Source organism: Rhineura floridana, chromosome 7 (genome assembly GCF_030035675.1).
Source record: "Rhineura floridana isolate rRhiFlo1 chromosome 7, rRhiFlo1.hap2, whole genome shotgun sequence".
NCBI classification, from domain to species: domain Eukaryota; kingdom Metazoa; phylum Chordata; class Lepidosauria; order Squamata; family Rhineuridae; genus Rhineura; species Rhineura floridana.
Window position 1 is genome coordinate 10,967,900 of NC_084486.1, and position 17,965 is coordinate 10,985,864.

The window sequence follows — 17,965 nt, forward strand, 5'->3', positions numbered from 1 at the left end:
AACCCCAAACAATTGCCAATGTGATAAAATTAATTTTATTTATTTGTTTATGGGGTTCCTAGCTTTCATCAGATTCTCAAAGGGGTCTGTGACCCAAAACATGTTAAGAACCACTGCTTTACCTTATAATCTTCCAGGCACCACCATTGTGCCCCCAGGGTTCCAGTAATACACATGTTGAAATGTGTGGCATTGTAAAGGCTGCATTTTGCCTATATTTTGTTCAGATATGTCACAATATAAATCCAAAGGGATCTTCAAAGGAGAACTGCATTTTTCTCCCCTGCCCTTTATTTAATGCTCTTACATGTAAACAAATGCATGTAAGGTAAGTTAAAAAACATTTCCAAACCATTTCTTAGCAGATCATTATTGCCCTTGAAGCCTAGAGATAGGCTTGCTGTCATAATACATCAATAATTCAGGGCAAACAAAAAACATTTTGAAGTCATTTTAAGGGTCTGGCTTAAATGGACAAAAAGCAAGACTTGTATAGTTAAAGGAAAATGATATATTTTGGCCTTTATAATGCCTGTGCAAAAACTCACAACAAACCCAAGTAAACAAAGGGGGGGGGAGTTCAGAAATGCTGGAATAAAATACCAAGTGCCAAAACAATATATTATTTTGTGGATCGTGGAGTGGGTAGTACTTATCAAAGCTCAGTGGGTGTGGAGAACTCCAGACTGACAATAAGACCTACTCTGAATTGCTTAGGGAATTAGGAAGCATTTTGTGTAGGATTACTTGGTTTGACATGAATAGTCTATAGGCACAGCAAAACAAAACAAAAAAACTAAGAAAAGTAGATTTCTGTAGAAGGGAAGTTCAAAGCACTGGATGTGTGGAATGATGGAAAAGGCTGTATACGATAGGCAGCATGGATTTTTTACATTCCGCAATGTTAAATTGAAAATACCCCCCATGCCACTTTTCTGCTTCCCATAAGCTTACTTCAAAACAAAACCTTACAAAACATATAGTCCTGAACTCAGAAAAGCTTGCTTAACAAACCTCTGAGGTTTCATGGCAATACACACAACAGTCAGAGAGAATTGAGAGTTCAAAGTGTAAAACAAGAGAAAAAAATCCAGACCCCTGTTGGACTTTTTTCTGTCAGCGGTCTCATTTGTTGAAATTAATTAAAAATCAGCCATGTTCACAGAGTACCTGTAATCCTGTTACTGACCTTGCCCCCATCCTCTGACCTTCATCTTCAGCAATTTAAAAGTTAAGAAAATGCCTGGCTGATTTTTAATTAATTTAAGCAATTTAATATTGAAGTCTATTATAGCGTCAGGCATGCTCAGTAAGAACCAACTGTCAGTGTTCTAAAAGCTAGACTCACAGCTGTTTGGCTTGGCTAATCAGGTGGCCACACCCATGCCAGACTTTTATTTCACTTTAAGCAGTCATGGCTTCCCTCAAAGAATCTGGGAAGTGTAGTTTATGAAGGGTGCTGAGACGAGACTCCTATTCCACTGACAGAGCTCCAGTGGCCAGAGTGGTTCAACAGTCAGCCCCTTTTCTGGGGATTGTAGGGAAGAAGAAAGCATATAATTTTTTTGGGTGGTATTTCTAATGCAGATTTGTGAACGCGAAAATCCGTACTAGCTTGCAACGTCATATGGACAACAGTGAATTAATGAGGACACAAAGCAATAACCAGAGCTTGGAAAAGTTACTTTTTTGAACTACAACTCCTATCAGCCCCAGCCAGCATGGCCACTGGATTGGGCTGATGAGAGTTGTAGTTCAAAAAAGTAACTTTTCAAGCTCTGGCAATAACATTGCAGATTGTACAGTCATATGGATGGGCCCGATAACTTGTGTATTGTATTAATATCAAGAATGGGAATGCAGCTTATCAAGAACAGACTTTTTTAGTGCTGGTGGGCTGATTGGAGAAGTTAAGTAAGTTTTGGAAGAGAGTCTTGAGCCCAATTGTAGAGACAACTGGATACATTCTCCCTGTAGACCAGTAGTTGCCAATGTGGTACCCTCCAGATTTTGCTGGACTACAGCTCTCATTATCCCTAATCATTGGCCATGTTGACTGGGGCTGATGAGAAATGTAGTCAAACAACCTCTGGAGGGTACAACGTTGACTACCCCTGCACTAGGACAGCCTTTGCCAACCTGGTGCCCTCCAGATTTTTTGGACTAAAACTCCCATTCACCCAGCCAGCACAGATAATTGTAAGGAAGGATGGGAGTTGTAGTCCAAAACATCTGGAGGGCACTAAGTTGGCAAAGGCTGCCCTAGTGCAGTGGTAGTCAATGTTGTACCCTCCAGAGGTTGTTTGACTACAGAGGCCATTAGTCTGGAAAAGGCTGCTCTAGAGCCTTTTGTTATGTTGATTGAAATATGTGCATACTGTCATTATTATGGCACAAATTGAGAGAGATTTTAAACTGTTTTGAAAAGTTTGTTCTGTTAATGCATGCTTTTGTTTTCTGTCTGAAATATGTTTTCAAATTGCTTTTTAAAAATGTGTTTTTAAAATTGTATATTTGCTTTTAATGTTTTTAATTGTTGTAAACCACCCAGAGAGCTTCGGCTATGGGGTGGTATACAAATGCAATAAATAAATAAATAAATAAATAATAAAAAGAGGATGTAACTTTACGCCAAATTATGCATTCATAAAAAAATTTTGAGGTTGCTTTTTATTGTATAAGATCTTGGACTAGAATTAAAGGTTTTGGTACACTGATTCTTCATTGGTTTAACAACACTGGGGTGCTAGGGGCACCTCCTTTAAAAGCTGTCTGGTAACAGATATTAAAGACAATGTAATGCGTTTCTTTTCAGGACAAAATAAATACTTGGGGCTTCTAATAGGGAACTCAGCTGGTGAGTGCAGACAGGTTTGTAACTAAAACAGGTTTGCAGAAGTTCAGAGGGGAGGAGGAAACCCAAAGGGTAGGGAGTTGAAATCCCAGTAAAAACAATCTCCTTTGATCTTCAATTCTCTACCCAAAGAGGCAAACCCTTCAATAAACAATCTAATGAGGGTAGTGCATGCTTAATGGCCACAGAAACTTGTGGCGGGGTGGGGGTGTTGAATGGATTATATTGAAAGAAGCATGGCTGGCTGGACTCTGAAGATGAACACTCTACACTGCAATATTTTGTTACAGGTACCACTTGTTAAGTCATCTTTCAATATTGTAGATGAAAAGCCATCTATCCACTCCCTCAGAGACTAAAGCTGTATCCACACTCCCATTTACCCTGCATCCCCACTGCTGGTTTGGGAAGCAATGTACATATGATGTTAGCCACAATCCATATATCTCCTGTCGCTATCCTGTCATTTTTTAATGAAATACTGCGTTTTGATGTATTTCCCCCCAAACCAGCTTCAATCCAAATTGTGAAAAAGAACGACCTCACTGTGTTTTAAATCTGCAATGTGTTCACAGCCAAAGTAAAGGTAGTAGGCCAGGCAAAATGCTGGGCTGTAAAATAAAAACAAACAAATTCAAAACTTTATAGTTGCTAATAGCAGAACTGGGCTCATATAACCCCTTGGTTGGTGAGAGGTTACAAAATCTTATGCCCCCTTGAGGCTTCAGTAGTAAAATGCACCCATAAATGGGTGACTTAAGTGCAGGAAGATCAGTGATATTGATTAATGATCATTTAGGAAGAAGGGGGAAATGCAGGTTGCATGTCATTTATCTTTCCACTCTGTATGTAAGAACTATATGGTTGTAGTGCTTGCTTTAGTGTTCGCGTTTGTTCCCATTTGTGTTAATATTCACATCCTATCATGTCAGAGGGTCAGCAGGGTGAATCTAGCGTCCAGATGGCTTACCTCTACCCTAAGGAAACATAGTGATACTTAACTGGGTATTGAACCAAATAAAGCCCAGACCAGAATCCAGAATAAATGCGAGAGCTGGTTTAAAAATGTGTTTCCTTGCATTTGTGGCTATAACTCCCTTAAGGCACTAGCATGGTGTTTTTAAAAGTCTTCTCTGCCACTCTGCAGCTTTTCCCCAGTAACTGCTTCTAGGAGAACATTACTGGGGGGCAGTGGCGGGGGGGGGAGAGATGTGTGTGACTCATTTTATTTACGGCACTTGCTCTGAAACAAGTTTCAGTTATTTTAATCTGACTGAAATAAGAAACCATAATCCATGGATGAAAAGACAGTGGACAAACTCAGTTAAATCTCGAGTACCCTGAGGACATATATTTTGTCCATTTTTCTGGTTCTTTATGTCCCTTTCCCTCCCCTCCCTTCCCGCTGCCGACGTTATTCCCAACTTTTAACTTTTGAAAAGCCAAGCAGTTTAAGAGGCCGGGCCTGGGGAGCTGATTGGTATGCAGCACCAATTTCAGGATCTGTTCCCAAGCCTGTGCAGAGTGAAAAATGGCCTGCATTTTCTTGATAGCCCATGTGGTTGTAAAGAATAAATGGCTAATGAATTACAGATGAACATTGACGCAAATTAATCTTCCTGATGTCCCTGGGTTATATGGCAGCCATTTAAAAGTTTAATCAATACACTAAAGTTGAAAACATGCAGGCACTGCAGTTGTTTGGATGTAATAAACATCAGAGGGAAATGGGAGGCTTGTACCCAGTCCATGTATCATAATGACAGGTATTTATGTTTAATGGACTAAATATTTTTTATTGGAAGAGAGCAAATGTCAGCCTAACTTTGTAAGCCCTGCATTCAACTTTCCTTTGTGGTTGGTGAGAGACGGCTGACATGTCATTGAAAATGAAAGGGGGGGGGATGCCAATAGAGACAAAGCCAAGGATAAGGAGCTACATTTGCAAGCACATCATGCTGTTTTTAATGCTCCACAACCATTCATTAAATAAAAACGTTAACTCCATTTCTAGCATTGCTGTAAACCGGTTTACTGTGAGAGGCTTTTAATGGGTATTAGGGAAAAACAAAAACCAACCACTGCCAGATATTCTTTTTTCCTGTGAGCATATTATGTCCAGTATCTTTTCACAACTTTCAGTTTGGGAAAATTTATAATTAGCCTCTCCCCCTCGAAACCCCCGCCCCGGTGAGACAAGGAGAAACAAGGAAATGACTTCTGGAACCTGCATTTCCACAACCCTTTCCTTTAGAGTAGAGTAATAGCTGTGTGTATGCTTTCCAAACATTCTGATATTAATTGCACTTCAAGTCCATGAATTTCAGAGCCATCAAATTATTCATCTTTGCCAGAGAGAGAGCGAGAGAGAGTTGAGGGGAGTCATCCTTGCTTACAGCTGACTTGGGAGAAAAAACACTTTTAAAGGTGAAGTAAAGCTAAAGTGTGGTAGCAGTCCACTTCATTGCAGCTGCACTCCACTTTGGCAGAACATGAAATTGACTATAAAATGTCAGACCTGACTCAGGTCAGAAGGGCAAAGACCTGGGGGTCAAGAGCAAGCAGCCATAATGTCCCCTGCTGAGCAGACCAGAGGATACCCTTGACCCAGAAACTGGAAATCAGCAAATGACTGGCTCTGGCCTATTGCTGTTTTAAACGGCTTTTTTTTTGCTGAAATTGATCACCTATAATTCCTTCATTTTGTCCAGGCTGAATTATGAGCTCCCCGTTCATAATTTTTTAGAAGATCTTCATATCTGGGGGAGGTTTGTTTATAATAACCTGGAAATGTATTATGGATGGAGCATGTTCATATTTTTGGTTAAGGCCGAACTGTGTGTCATAATCATCTTCAAAAGGCTGCTGCATGCAGCAAGGAACAACAGCATTTAAAGCTGTTTGATCACCTCAGTATGAAATCGGATTGCTACAATAGCTAATAAGGGACACTGTAATGAAAGTGAGAGCAAAGGAGGGGGAAGTAGTCCCAAGATGACCAGCAGAGAATTAAAACCCAGGGTAATAGCCACTTTGAGGCAATAATAAGAGTTGCCCGGTGCTAAGTTTGTTTCTTCTACACTTTGGTCTCCTGTACCACCATTTGACAAAAGTTTGTCGTACTCAATATTGTAGGCTTCAATGACCATTATACTTTAACGGCTTTACCCCCAACAATTAAAATAAAAAGATGAAACTAAATACCTACAGCTACACTGGGCCCCTATGTGTTGTCATTTTGCCCTGTGCTCCTGAGAATGGCTGGAGTGTTCATAATTTGTCAGGTTAAAAGGTGGCAACCCTAGGTCAGGATCCAGCATGAATTTGAATCCTGTCTCCAGAAGGACTATCAGAAGGGCCCCGCTCATCTCTTTGTTCCAGCATTAATTAATTACATTTATGAATCACTTCCTATGAAACCACTCAAAGCAATTTAACAACAACCCCCACACACACCAACAATAAAGAGGGATGGAGGAACCCATTAAAGTTCTAAGAGGGAACTAAGTCTGTCTTGTCCTGTTTCCAGGCGGAATTTTAATAGAAAAGCTCAAAAAATCCTCCTGGAAACACACATTTCAAAGTACTTAGGGAGTAGTCTGAGGGTTGTGTGCTGCCTCCGTCCCACACACCCCTAATTTTTCCCCTTCAGAAGTAGTGTATCCAGCCCACTGCCTCAGCAGCTAGTGTGTGGGGCTCCTTGCCACTATGTGCTTTCAATGCACACAGAGGAATCCCCCCGTCTCGGGACAGATGGGACTTGATGATGTTCCATCACTCCCAAGAGGAACTGTATGGCAGCCTGCGTCATGTAGTGGGCAGCTGGATCCACTATTCTGAAGTGTTAAAGGGGAAAAAAATGGGAAGAGGCACCAACCCTTGGATTACTTCATAATGGAATCCACCAGACTGTGGATTGTGAAGTGGCTCATTGATCCAATCAAAGTCATGATCCAGCTGGATTGGCTCAGGTGAGTCTGCTTTGGCATCTGTCGGGCAGATTCCTCTTCCATTCCTAACAATAAAAAGAAAACAATTTCAGATATAAAAACAATTTCTGATATAAAACCACCAGAGCACAATCCAAGTACCTGTTCTACTGCAGGACCTTTAATGGTGGAATGCAGGAGAAGAGCTTTGCTCCAGGCCTCTTGTCTGGTATAAACTTACCACACAAGGGCCATAGTTCATGGTCTAGAAATACCTTTTGTGGGCTTATTGGTGCAAGACTGATATAAACCTATTATTAGCCTATACAGTAGGGCCCCGCTTATACGGCGGGTTCCGGACCCCCGCTGTAAAGCGGAAATCGCCATAAAGTGGAACCCCATTGATTTTAATGGGGCGCGTTGCGCAAAAATAGCACAAAAATGCCGCAAAATGCTGCAAAAGCGGCTTTAAAAGAGGGGAGGAAAGCCGCCGCATTAGTGGAACGCCGGTAAGCGGAGTGCCGGTAAGCGGGGCCCTACTATATATGCCAGTACTTATATTTCTTTAGTAAATTTTGCAGAGTAACAGTGGTATTCTGTGATTTTGGTTTGAGTCTATGCGTTCAAATCTGGTCATTGCCCTGCTTAGCCAAAGTCAGAATAGCAATGGAAAAGTTGTTTAATTTGAAAATTGTCTGAATATGTATTGATGCAGAGGATGGCAAGGCATTGTCCTACTGTATGTCCGTCTCGAATTTCTGGAATAAAAATATTAATGACAATATGAAGAGAAATCATGTTGAGAAGTATCCCCGTCTTAGACCTCTGGTGTTTGAACCCATATCCTTGACAGCCAAGCCAGAAATCAAGCAACTTTTGTCTCTGATACTGCATAACAAGTATGTTTCAAAAATGGGGTCTTCTTCAACATTACCTTGCCGAAATAATTCGGTTGTGTGCCAAATCATACTGCATTTTATTTTGACAAACAGAGAGCATTGGGAGGGGAGGAGTCACTTTTCATCACAAAGGCTTAGCAAGGCAATAAAAAGCACCCCCCTCTCAAGATATTGTCATGTACTGCTGGTTATTTGTGATAGTTAAAAGAATTATTTGAAAACAAAGACGTATTTCATAAAAGGTCGAAGTCGCAAAAAGCTTTAATAACATTTACATCTGTGTATCGTCCATGCCTTGAAATGCAACCCATGAATAACACATAAACTACAGCATATAAAGAACAGACACACCAGCACATCATTTAAAATCCAACACACCCCCATCGTCTGTGGAATCAAGCGCACAGCAGGAATGGTTCCAGTTGATAGGCGCACAATGAAGTCACTACAGACAAAAACATATTAATTATGTTCCTTTAAGACTAAGATAGGAATGGCTGAGATTCCCTAATTGTTCTGTAATGCTGGTGATTCAAAAATTCACATGGGGGGGTGGATGAGGGGAATGTATGATGTTTCAAAAATGGTGGAAATTGCCAAGGATTGTCTTGGCGTAATTTTGCATTTGTAACATGCTTCCTGGCTGAGTCAACAGCATGTGGTGGTAACAGAGGACAAAACCAGAAAGACTAAGGAGAAATGGAGAGAAAGGTGGGGCAGAGATTTTTGATGCAAACAAGTATCTTTGCTCTGCATGAGCTAATTGTAAAAATAGACCATTTTGAAAATGCAGCTGTTATGTACTTAAGGAACCGCAGCTGGGAGAATTGCTTTGTAGTCCTCTTCAGCTATTGAAGACATCAAGAGATACTTAATAAAGAGAATCAAGAGGGCAAAGTTGGAGGGCATGTGGTGGTGGTGTATTCTGATGTATCTGATGTATGTACTCAATATTTGATACCCCATATGATTAGAGAAAAGATTTCTAACTGGGCATTTCCAAATGGATTTCTTCTTCCTCAAATAGTTTTTCAGATTGCTCTAATTTTTATTATTAAACAAGAAGTGCCAATGTGGCTATACGCATTCATAGAAGGCAGGAACCAAGGGCCACTTCCAGACAAAGCCACCTAATTCTGTTTGTGTTGCACCCTTTCATTTTTAATGTTTCTTTGAGCTTTGAAGGAGCATTCACATGCCAGTTTGTGATTAGGTGCGTTTGAATGCTGTCTCCCCTCTCCCCTGGCCTATATTTAGGATTCATCATGTAATTTTTAGTCTTTAATTGTATTGAATTTCAAAGAATCTTCCCCTTTGCAATGGGTTAATAGTTCTTATTTTGATTCACTTTTAAAATCCTGGCTCCGGGGAACAGTATTTCAACGAGAGTTCAATGTAATTGCTAAATAATACAGTCACTCTGTCTTATTTTAAATGAGTAATACTTGAATCGTAACTGATGCTGCCATATTATGTCTAAACTGGGGCTCTTCCTTCATGGTGTTTGATGGCACTACAGATATAGGTGTTTGCGAATTTAAGCCACTGTGTTTTAAAATGTTGTGCCACATCATTTCTCCCTTCTTTTTATACGCTCTAGATTATGTATAATTGATGGCCTGCATTTACTGACATGGGTGGTATACAGATGTAAATGTTATTATAGCTTTTATATTTTATGTTCTCTTTGAAATATCATTTCGTCTTTGAATAATATTCCTGTCCAAGTTTGGGGGGGTAGGCAGTGTGTGTATGTGGTGCCGCTGTTGCTGTTGTAGATGTGTGTGTTATCTTTAAACGGGAATATGAATTGGGTATTGCACATCATATATTTCTTAAAAGTAATTTGGAATTTTAGGATATAGGATTTGCAGTGACTGATAGGCTGCCTGGATGAGCTATACCCCATTGAAAATAACTGCTCCGGTACATGCCTACATCTGTCTAACCTCATAATTCACTTTCACATTGGGTTATGGATGTCTGCATTCAGTGAGTCTATCTCCCCTTCAGGTATTATTTCAGCCCTTTGAGATAATAAGGAAAGTTTAATTGCGTTGTTAATTGATTTTTTGCACAACATTATTACCTTGATTGATTGCCGAGTTGATGAAAATGTTAGACACAGGCAGCGTAAAGTATCAGCCCTGGTAAAGAGTGGGAGCCTTGCAGAGAATAGATAACCTTGATGTTAAGAGCTATATCCTTCAGATATGTCTTCCCTTGACATATTGATGGCCCTTGAAAAGGGAAAAGCTGATTGTATGCAGAATGCAATCATTAAACCCACTTCAGCTAGCTCTTGATTAATTTGTTTTTTTTCCTGAAGGATCTAGTTAAAGAGAAGGTCTCACTAGTATCAACAGCAGCCATTTCCCAGCTGTCAGGGCATTCTTTAACACTCTCATAGTAGAAAGGAGGAAAAAATAATAAAGTGATGTGTTAGGGGTTATTTCTCATGTCATGCACTGCCCAAAATATTTTGGTGCAAACAATCCAAATGACACCTACCACCACCACCTAATATTAAGGGCACAATCCACCTGGATTGTGCAGATTTCATTAAAATGAATGAGTGGACCTATTGGAGAGTACAGTGGTGTTCTGTCTGATTCCCACTCTGCCACCCTTAATGGTGCCACAAATCTGCCACCTGAGGTTACCACTTCAGCGTGCCTCATGGTAGGCTCTTCCCCATCGTGTGTTGACTTTTAAGATTGTGAGGCAAAAAGGGTGGATGAAGATGCATTAAAAGATATTATGAGACTTACCATACACACAGGTCTCTTGCATGAAAAGCCACACATCTGTGCTGCCTCCAGAAACTTGCTGCTTGTGGGGACTCTCTCATGGAGATCTGTGTGGGCCACATGTGTTGTAAGTCTCACAATTTTTTTTTCAAATTTCCTAGCCAGGACCTACAATATCAGGTGAGAAGCCCCCTTTAATTAAGATTAGGAAAATCGGACCAAAGCATATTATTCTGGCTACACGTAGAACTGTACCAAGAATAACATCCCCACAGCTTCCTGCTGGACTCTGGAGTTTCAGCGTTGTTTGCTTTCTTTCTCTTCCTTACCCAAAGATCCATCTTTGAATGTGTGGCTAATGAGCCCATTACATTCCCTCCCCTCTTTCTTGGCGAGTAAAATACTTCAGTAGGGCATTGTTACCTACTGGCTGCTTTTTCAAAATGGACTAATTCAGAGATTCAGTTCTCCTGTTTAATCTGTTTCACTTTCTGCACCCAAAGTCTGCTTTCAAATTTATGCTATGGGCAGTCTCAACAGATGCTTTTTAATCCTAGTTGAGCATAGAGCCACCATAGAGGTCCATTTGGTTGGTAATGTTAGTTACATGCACTTGGAAAAGTGCGTGGTCCCATCCAGCAGAGATGGGATCCATTGGGTGGTTCTGCTTCAAAAGCATTCCATCAACCAAACAACGGTATCAATTTGAGTTTGTTCTTTTCTGCTATCTGCTGCTTTTATGTGATTGATTTTTCCCTGCCCCAAAATAGTGATATTATTACTGATATTTTCTTTCAAATTATCATAGAATCATAGAATAGTAGAGTTGGAAGGGGCCTACAAGGCCATCGAGCCCAACCCCTGCTCAATGCAGGAATCCAAATCAAAGCATTCCCAACAGATGGCTGTCCAGCTGCCTCTTGAATGCCTCCAGTGTCGGAGAGCCCACTACCTCTCTATCTATTGATATATTAAAGAAAATATCAATATTTTGAAAGAAAATATCAATGTTTTGAACGAGTATTTTCCAAGTGGGAGGAAGCAAGCAAAGTCTCACCTGTGTTAAGGACTCCAGGCTTGCTGGGGACGATGTGGGGGTGGGGGGCACTGAAAATTGCTTTACTCCTTTCCTTTCCAGAAGGAAAATAGCTGCTGTCTGCTTGCTAATATGAAAATTGACCAGCCTCAGTCACAGCGGAGGAGGAGGCGGTAAAGCTGCTTTTCTTTGCTTTATCAATATTTTATTTCAAATTACCAATATTTTGAAAGAAAATATTGATAATCTGAAAGAAAATATTGATAAAGGAATGAAAGCAGCTTTGTCAATGCCACCACCCCCTCCTCCTCCGCTGTGACTGTGGCTGGTGACTTTTCACATTAGCAAGCAGAGACTGGCTGTTTTGCTTTTGGAAAGGAAAGGGGAAAGTAGCTTTCAGTGCCTCCCACCTCCTCAGCAGGCCCTGAGCCCTTAAAGTGGATGAGACTTAGCTTACTTCCTCCCACTTGGAGCTTGGATTATTCAAGTAGAGAGGGGTGACAAAGAGACAGACAGACAGACAGACAGACAGACAGAGAAACCTACACTGCTGTGGTGTCAGTAAAATCAATAAAAGAACAATTTATTTGAGGGAATATTGGGAGGGGGAACAGTGTCAGGGAAAGCCGCTGAAATTCAGAGCAAACAGGATTGCTTGGCAAAGATGGAGAATACACAGACTATTGAAAAATCCAATGCTAAATCTGAATTCAGCAATATTGCTACTGTCCAAGCAGGCTTCATTTTGGTGGACTAAAGGCAGCAGTGTCCAATATGTATACATCTATAAATATTACTTTTAAAAGTCTTTGCTGGTGGATGAATTGAGTAATTTTCTAAAAGGGTTATTTGCAGTTTTTGATGGATGTATATGTGTGTACACAGTCTTTGTTAGATGGACATTAGTTTTAATTCATTATTTAAAATTTAAAAAATCTGCTACTTGCAGGCACCTAATCAAGGCAACAATTATTCTTATCAGCACATGATTCCATGAGCCAAGTTTGTCCTCTTAGCAGCCCCAAGGAATGCCTCTCTGACCCACAACATATACCTTGCCAGGCTGGAATACAATGTATATTGAGTATGTTACATAAGTAGCCATGCACAAATGGGGTCTCAGAAGAAACGCCCAATGGGGGTGTGTTTTTACACTGTACATTTCACAGGTCAGTTCCAGCATCCTGCTCTAAATGCACCGTGGTTGCTAAAAAGAAGAGGTGCCAGTAAAGCACACAGTGCTCTCCAGCACATCGCTTTTGCCCCCTTTTTAATGTGACAAAATATGGACACTCTAGCCATCCACCGCACCAGAAGGGCCCAACCATTAAAACATCAAAAGGTTTAATGTGACCATAATATGTTATTCAGGATCTATTTGCATAATTTTAAACATTAAATACAGAGTTTTAAAAAATAAGGCTAGGGTCCAAAGGTAACTTAGGATCATGGAGTAGGTTTGTGCTAGTCCAGTAGATTTTTTTTTTTACACACAGCAGATGAGCACAAACACATACTATATCATAAACTACTTTTCTGAAATGCCTTTCAGTTTCAAAAGAAATGTATCGTGCTGGATGGCAGGCTTCTATTTGAGAAGAACATGCCTAAGCCTCTTTGGCTCATGGAACTAGCCTTACGGGTCTTGAGATCCTGCCCGAGGTCACTAATGTGGGGCTATTGTTGATGGAGAACACACTGATTAATCAAAAGTGGCAAACACACCACCATCTGTGGTCTGCGTGAAATCTTTTATTTTCCACTGAGATTTCTTAGGAGGAAAAAAAACCCTGAGAAATAGATTAGACAAAACTTTATAACTTACAGTGGGCAGGGATCCTTACATATGAACACTCCATAAAAACTAAGAGATGACTTAAAGTAACTTGGGTTACCCCAGAATCTATTCAAGTGAATATGACTTGTCTGCCTTGGAGCTAATTGAGTAGAATGGTTATGGCAAACTAAAGAGAGAGAAAAACGGTTTGATGCACCTGCAGAAGCAGAGCTTGGAAGATTACTTTTAAAAAGTAATAAATTACAGTTACAATTATATGGCCCAAAAAGTAGTAATTACCGTTACAATTACAATTACTCTGAAAGTAACCGATTACTTTTTCTCAAAAGTTATCACTACAATTACATTTCAGTTACTTTTTTTTAAAAAAAAAACACCTACAAGGTGCTGGCCTTGGCTGCTGCACATCCAAGTAGCCTAAAAGAACATTAAAAATAAACACATACAGAGGTAGTAGAATAATTATTTTTATCCAGATAGCAATGGTGGTCTCTCCACTGGTAAGGGAGGTGGGGTGGGAGGCAGAGGCCACTACTCAGATCTTTGCACGTCAAAGCAAGTGAACCCCCCACAGCCAGCAAGCATAATCTCTCTCACTTAACCACCTCCCAGACCCTGCCCTGCCATGTTTGTTAGAAAGTCTTGGGTGCTTTAATGGAACATTCATGAGTCTGATCCTAATAGAATGGTTTCGGTGTTTCCTCTTTTTTGGAGTCGTCTTTTATTGCTCTTTTGGAAGCGTGGGATATCAATTCTAATTCTAATCATCATCATCGTCATCATAATTCTCCTGCAAAAGTGTCTTCTGTCCTCTGGGTGGGATGGTTTACCATGTCCACATTAGCATGATTTTAAGGCCAGAATGATAGAGTTGAAGACAGAAAATAGTGCTCATGGTTTTTGCATTGTGACCAGGAATAGGGCTCCATATTGTCACCTCTCCAGAGGCTCAGGGGGCGCAATTAAGTGATTGAGGGTGGGGCCAGAGGGACTAAAAGTTTGCTGCCGGATCCTTAGAGAAATAAATTTCAGAGGCCAATAGACTCCTTAATTAAATAAATAATCCCAAAACTGAAAATGAGATAGCATGGTAAAATCACTCTTCCCATCCATTCTCACCAGGGAAAATTGTTTCCCCAGCAACCTGCTATCTATCTCTGTAAACTATCTCCGCTTCCCAACGGAAGACACTTCCATCTTTTTAAAGAGAGATATTGATTACAACCCCAGTCAAATAGAAAGATCCTTGATATATCCAGAGAATTCTCCACATTGCAAAATGTCCATCTGATCTGCTGGGATACTTTAGTATGCACATCCTGAGTTTCCTACCTATTAGCCATTGATGTGCTCTCTCCCACCCATAGTATGCTGTGATCTTTTCAAAAACTAGTTGTATGGTTCGTTGTTTTCACTATATTCATTATTAATATAATTTTCTGAACACGGAGAAGCATTATATAGATTTGTTTAGAGACATGTATTCTGAGCAAGTGTAGTAATACAAGCAGAGAAACATAGCCATATACTAGGGCAAGTCAAAAACGTCAGCTGTCATGGGTGATGCCCTCAATAATAGACTGTTTCTCGAAACAAATTCCAGTATTTTTTACAAGCCTTCCCTATGAGCCCTCCTTCTGGTGGGCTGAAAATCACTCTCTCCGGCTCCTCATTCAGCATCCATTCAGCCAGTCAGGATCAATTTAGATTCTTCCATGGCTTTCCATCTTTTTTACCACTATCTCAGCTAGGGATGGACAGATCAGTCTGTTTCCAGTATGTGTTAATTTTACATGCATTGACAAGTCTGTTCCATACAATGGTCGCTTTAAACTGTTTCTCTTAAAAAAAACTGATACAAACATTTGTCCTTAAATACTTACAAATATATATTTAAATATGTATTTTATCTCCATGTATCTTCATGTGTGCATTTCTAAATGTATTTTACTCTAAAATGAATGATTTCTGGTACATTATTTTAGTCGGGAACTGACTCATAAAATTCAGAGAAATATGAAATCCAAAGAATTATTACACTCTGGTATGTTTATTAGTTTAGGATGTGCCAATTAGGTCATTACACTTAAAAATGTGGGCCAGAAAAAAACACCCTAGTTTCATTCCTAGTTTTCACTTAGACTAATGCAAGTTTCCTAGTTCCACAGAACTCTTCAACAAGCAGAAAGGCAGCATTTATCATATATATATAAAGATACAGCAGCAATAAAACTCAGGTTAGAGGATTGGGCATTTTATTTTAATCCGCTTCCTAATCACCTTTAACATAACCCCACCTTCACTTGTTGATTGTGTGAAGAAGGTCCACCAAAATGGGCAACAAGAGCTGCCCCTTTGGCCATCCCCCAGTGTCTCAGCATTCCCAGGCCCACTGCCTATGCACTGGCTTCCACTCCTCGGGCATCCACACCTACCAGGCAGGATTTCAGCTGCCTATGAGTATAGGCTTTTCCTGCTCAGAATTCATCAAGGCTGGGGAAGCCATATGACATTCGGGGAGGGGCCAGCAGTGTGCTCCCACTGCCCCTTTCAATGCATAGACCCCTTCATACGATTAATGCATGAACAGGGTGCAAGCACTGCCTTTTCCACCACAGCTCCAGGCTGAATTAATTTTTCACTGAGTTGCTCACCACAACCCAAAGAATGCTTTCCTGGGAGCTTACAGCCAGTTCAGAACCCAGTATTTAGAATTACAATATGATTATGTTGTAATCTTAAACTCACATAAATACTATTGAATGCAGTGGGGCTTACTTCTGAATAAACAAACATAGGATTGCACCATTAAAATTGTATGGTCAAGTTTATTTATTGTATGATCTACACTGAAGTGGCAATCACTTCTTGTTGTTTTAAGTTTTAACAGGCAGTCCTTGAACCACTTTGCAACAGTGTTCCCCCCCCAATAAGTATTTTCTGCAGATTCTTCTTTAAATTCACACATCAGTGAGGAAACAGGACAGAATGGACTTCATAAGGTATACAATGTATTTACATAATATAAACACAAAAAAGTGACACAAACCAGTAAGGCTTAGACTGATTTGTCCATCCCTAGATCTAAAAGGTCACTGCAATAATAAGAATTTTATTGCTTCTCGACCTTTCTGGCTAAGATCAAGTGTGTCTGAATTTTATCCAAGAGTCCTGTGGCATCTTATCTTAAAGACTGATTTATCTTGGCATGAGCTTTCATAGACAAGATCATCCCAAAATTAGATGTTACACGATAAAGTGGGCTTGTGCCTCTGGAACTTTAATGTGCCACAAGTCTCTTTGTTGTTTTTGTTACAATAGACTCACATGGCATCTCTTCTGGAATTTTTCTCTATTAAAATATTGTTTTCTATCACTTACGGCAGGAATAAAATGAAAATCAAAGCAACTGCTTGTATTTCAGTTACCTTTCTTTAAAACAATAGTCAAATGTCATGGGGCTGAGACATTTTGTAAGTCTTAACAAAGCACTTGTTCTGCTTCCATCAAAATTCTCAGGTGGTCCTTCTTGGGAACTTTGAAATTTAGGTGACACCAAGTGGCCATTTTAGACCCAAACTTTATCAGGTTTGCCTTCTTCATGGAGAGTTCTTAATGAGCTTTGAATTTCCAACAAGTAAGAAGCAGATGGCATCCACACCCTAGAATTTTCTTTGGTTACAATTTGGTGGCCATTGTTAAAACATGCATACCTTTGATCTTTCTCCTTGGACTACAAGATAGACGCTGTCACATTTTTGTTACTGTCAGCTTTGCTTACAGATAGATGGTAAGTGGGATTTTTCAGCCTACCAGAAGTCAAGTTTCTAGGCAGAAGGTTGAAAGCATCACATGTACAAATTCAAGCCACTGATCCTTACAAAACATCAAGTGGACTGCAAAGGAAGTAAACAGGCTTGCTTTAATTGTCCTAGAGGAGTACTTAGTTTGCTGGCTTTGGCCTCTTCCTTTGACAAATTAATGCTGCCCTCTAGTGGGCTAGGTCGTTATTTCAGAGGCTTAGCTAAGTGTGGTGGGAATAGATTTCTTAGACTTTTGGAAAGTTGCTCTCCATTCTGTTGAAAACAATGGAGCATATTTTTCCATGTCATGTGTTTAGAATTAGTGGTGTTAATTATTAATGTTACACAGGAACACCAGTCAAATGTGAATAAAAAATTTGTCTGATCACTGGTGAATGCTTTAGAATCTGGCCTGTTTCTGCTCTCTCTCTATTTGGATTGCCAATGAAATATGCTGTACTGGGGTACCCTTTCATATGTCAATGTCTTTCTGTTCCACGTTATGTCAATTGTATATTCCAGTTTTCTTATCTTACCTTTCTTATTTAGGAATGGTATACAATGGAGGGTAAAAAGCTGTATTTGTGGAAAGGCATATGGGAGCATAAGCATGTGCCTGCATGTTACCTATGGGTGTCTTTTGCATCTCATCCTTAGAGTCTATTTGTACTTCTTTATCCTATTAAAATCCAGTTTAGGCCATTCTTTTGTTGATTCACAGTGTATATTTTTAGTGACCTCTAATCTTAGTCCAGGCAGGGAATTTACCGTGTCAGAAGGGCTGAAGAAGTGAATTGAAGGAGGAAAAGATATTCAGACCTTTGGACATATATCTATACCATATCTATATGATAATATTATGCCTCATATATGGAGTATTTCACCACTGGTGGTTA

At 40.0% G+C, this 17,965-nt stretch overlaps 1 protein-coding gene and 1 long non-coding RNA gene across 2 annotated transcripts in view; one reads left to right on the forward strand and one right to left on the reverse strand.

Moving 5' to 3' along the window:
* LRMDA (leucine rich melanocyte differentiation associated) overlaps positions 1-17,965 on the forward strand; it is a 1,400,324-nt gene that overhangs the window by 1,365,173 nt on the left and 17,186 nt on the right. The window lies entirely within an intron of this gene.
* On the reverse strand, positions 4,833-17,138 carry LOC133388322 (uncharacterized). Its single transcript, XR_009763737.1, has 3 exons — positions 16,980-17,138; positions 10,454-10,539; positions 4,833-6,869 (listed from the first exon to the last, which is right to left on the reverse strand). It is a non-coding gene; the product is annotated as an uncharacterized LOC133388322 (long non-coding RNA).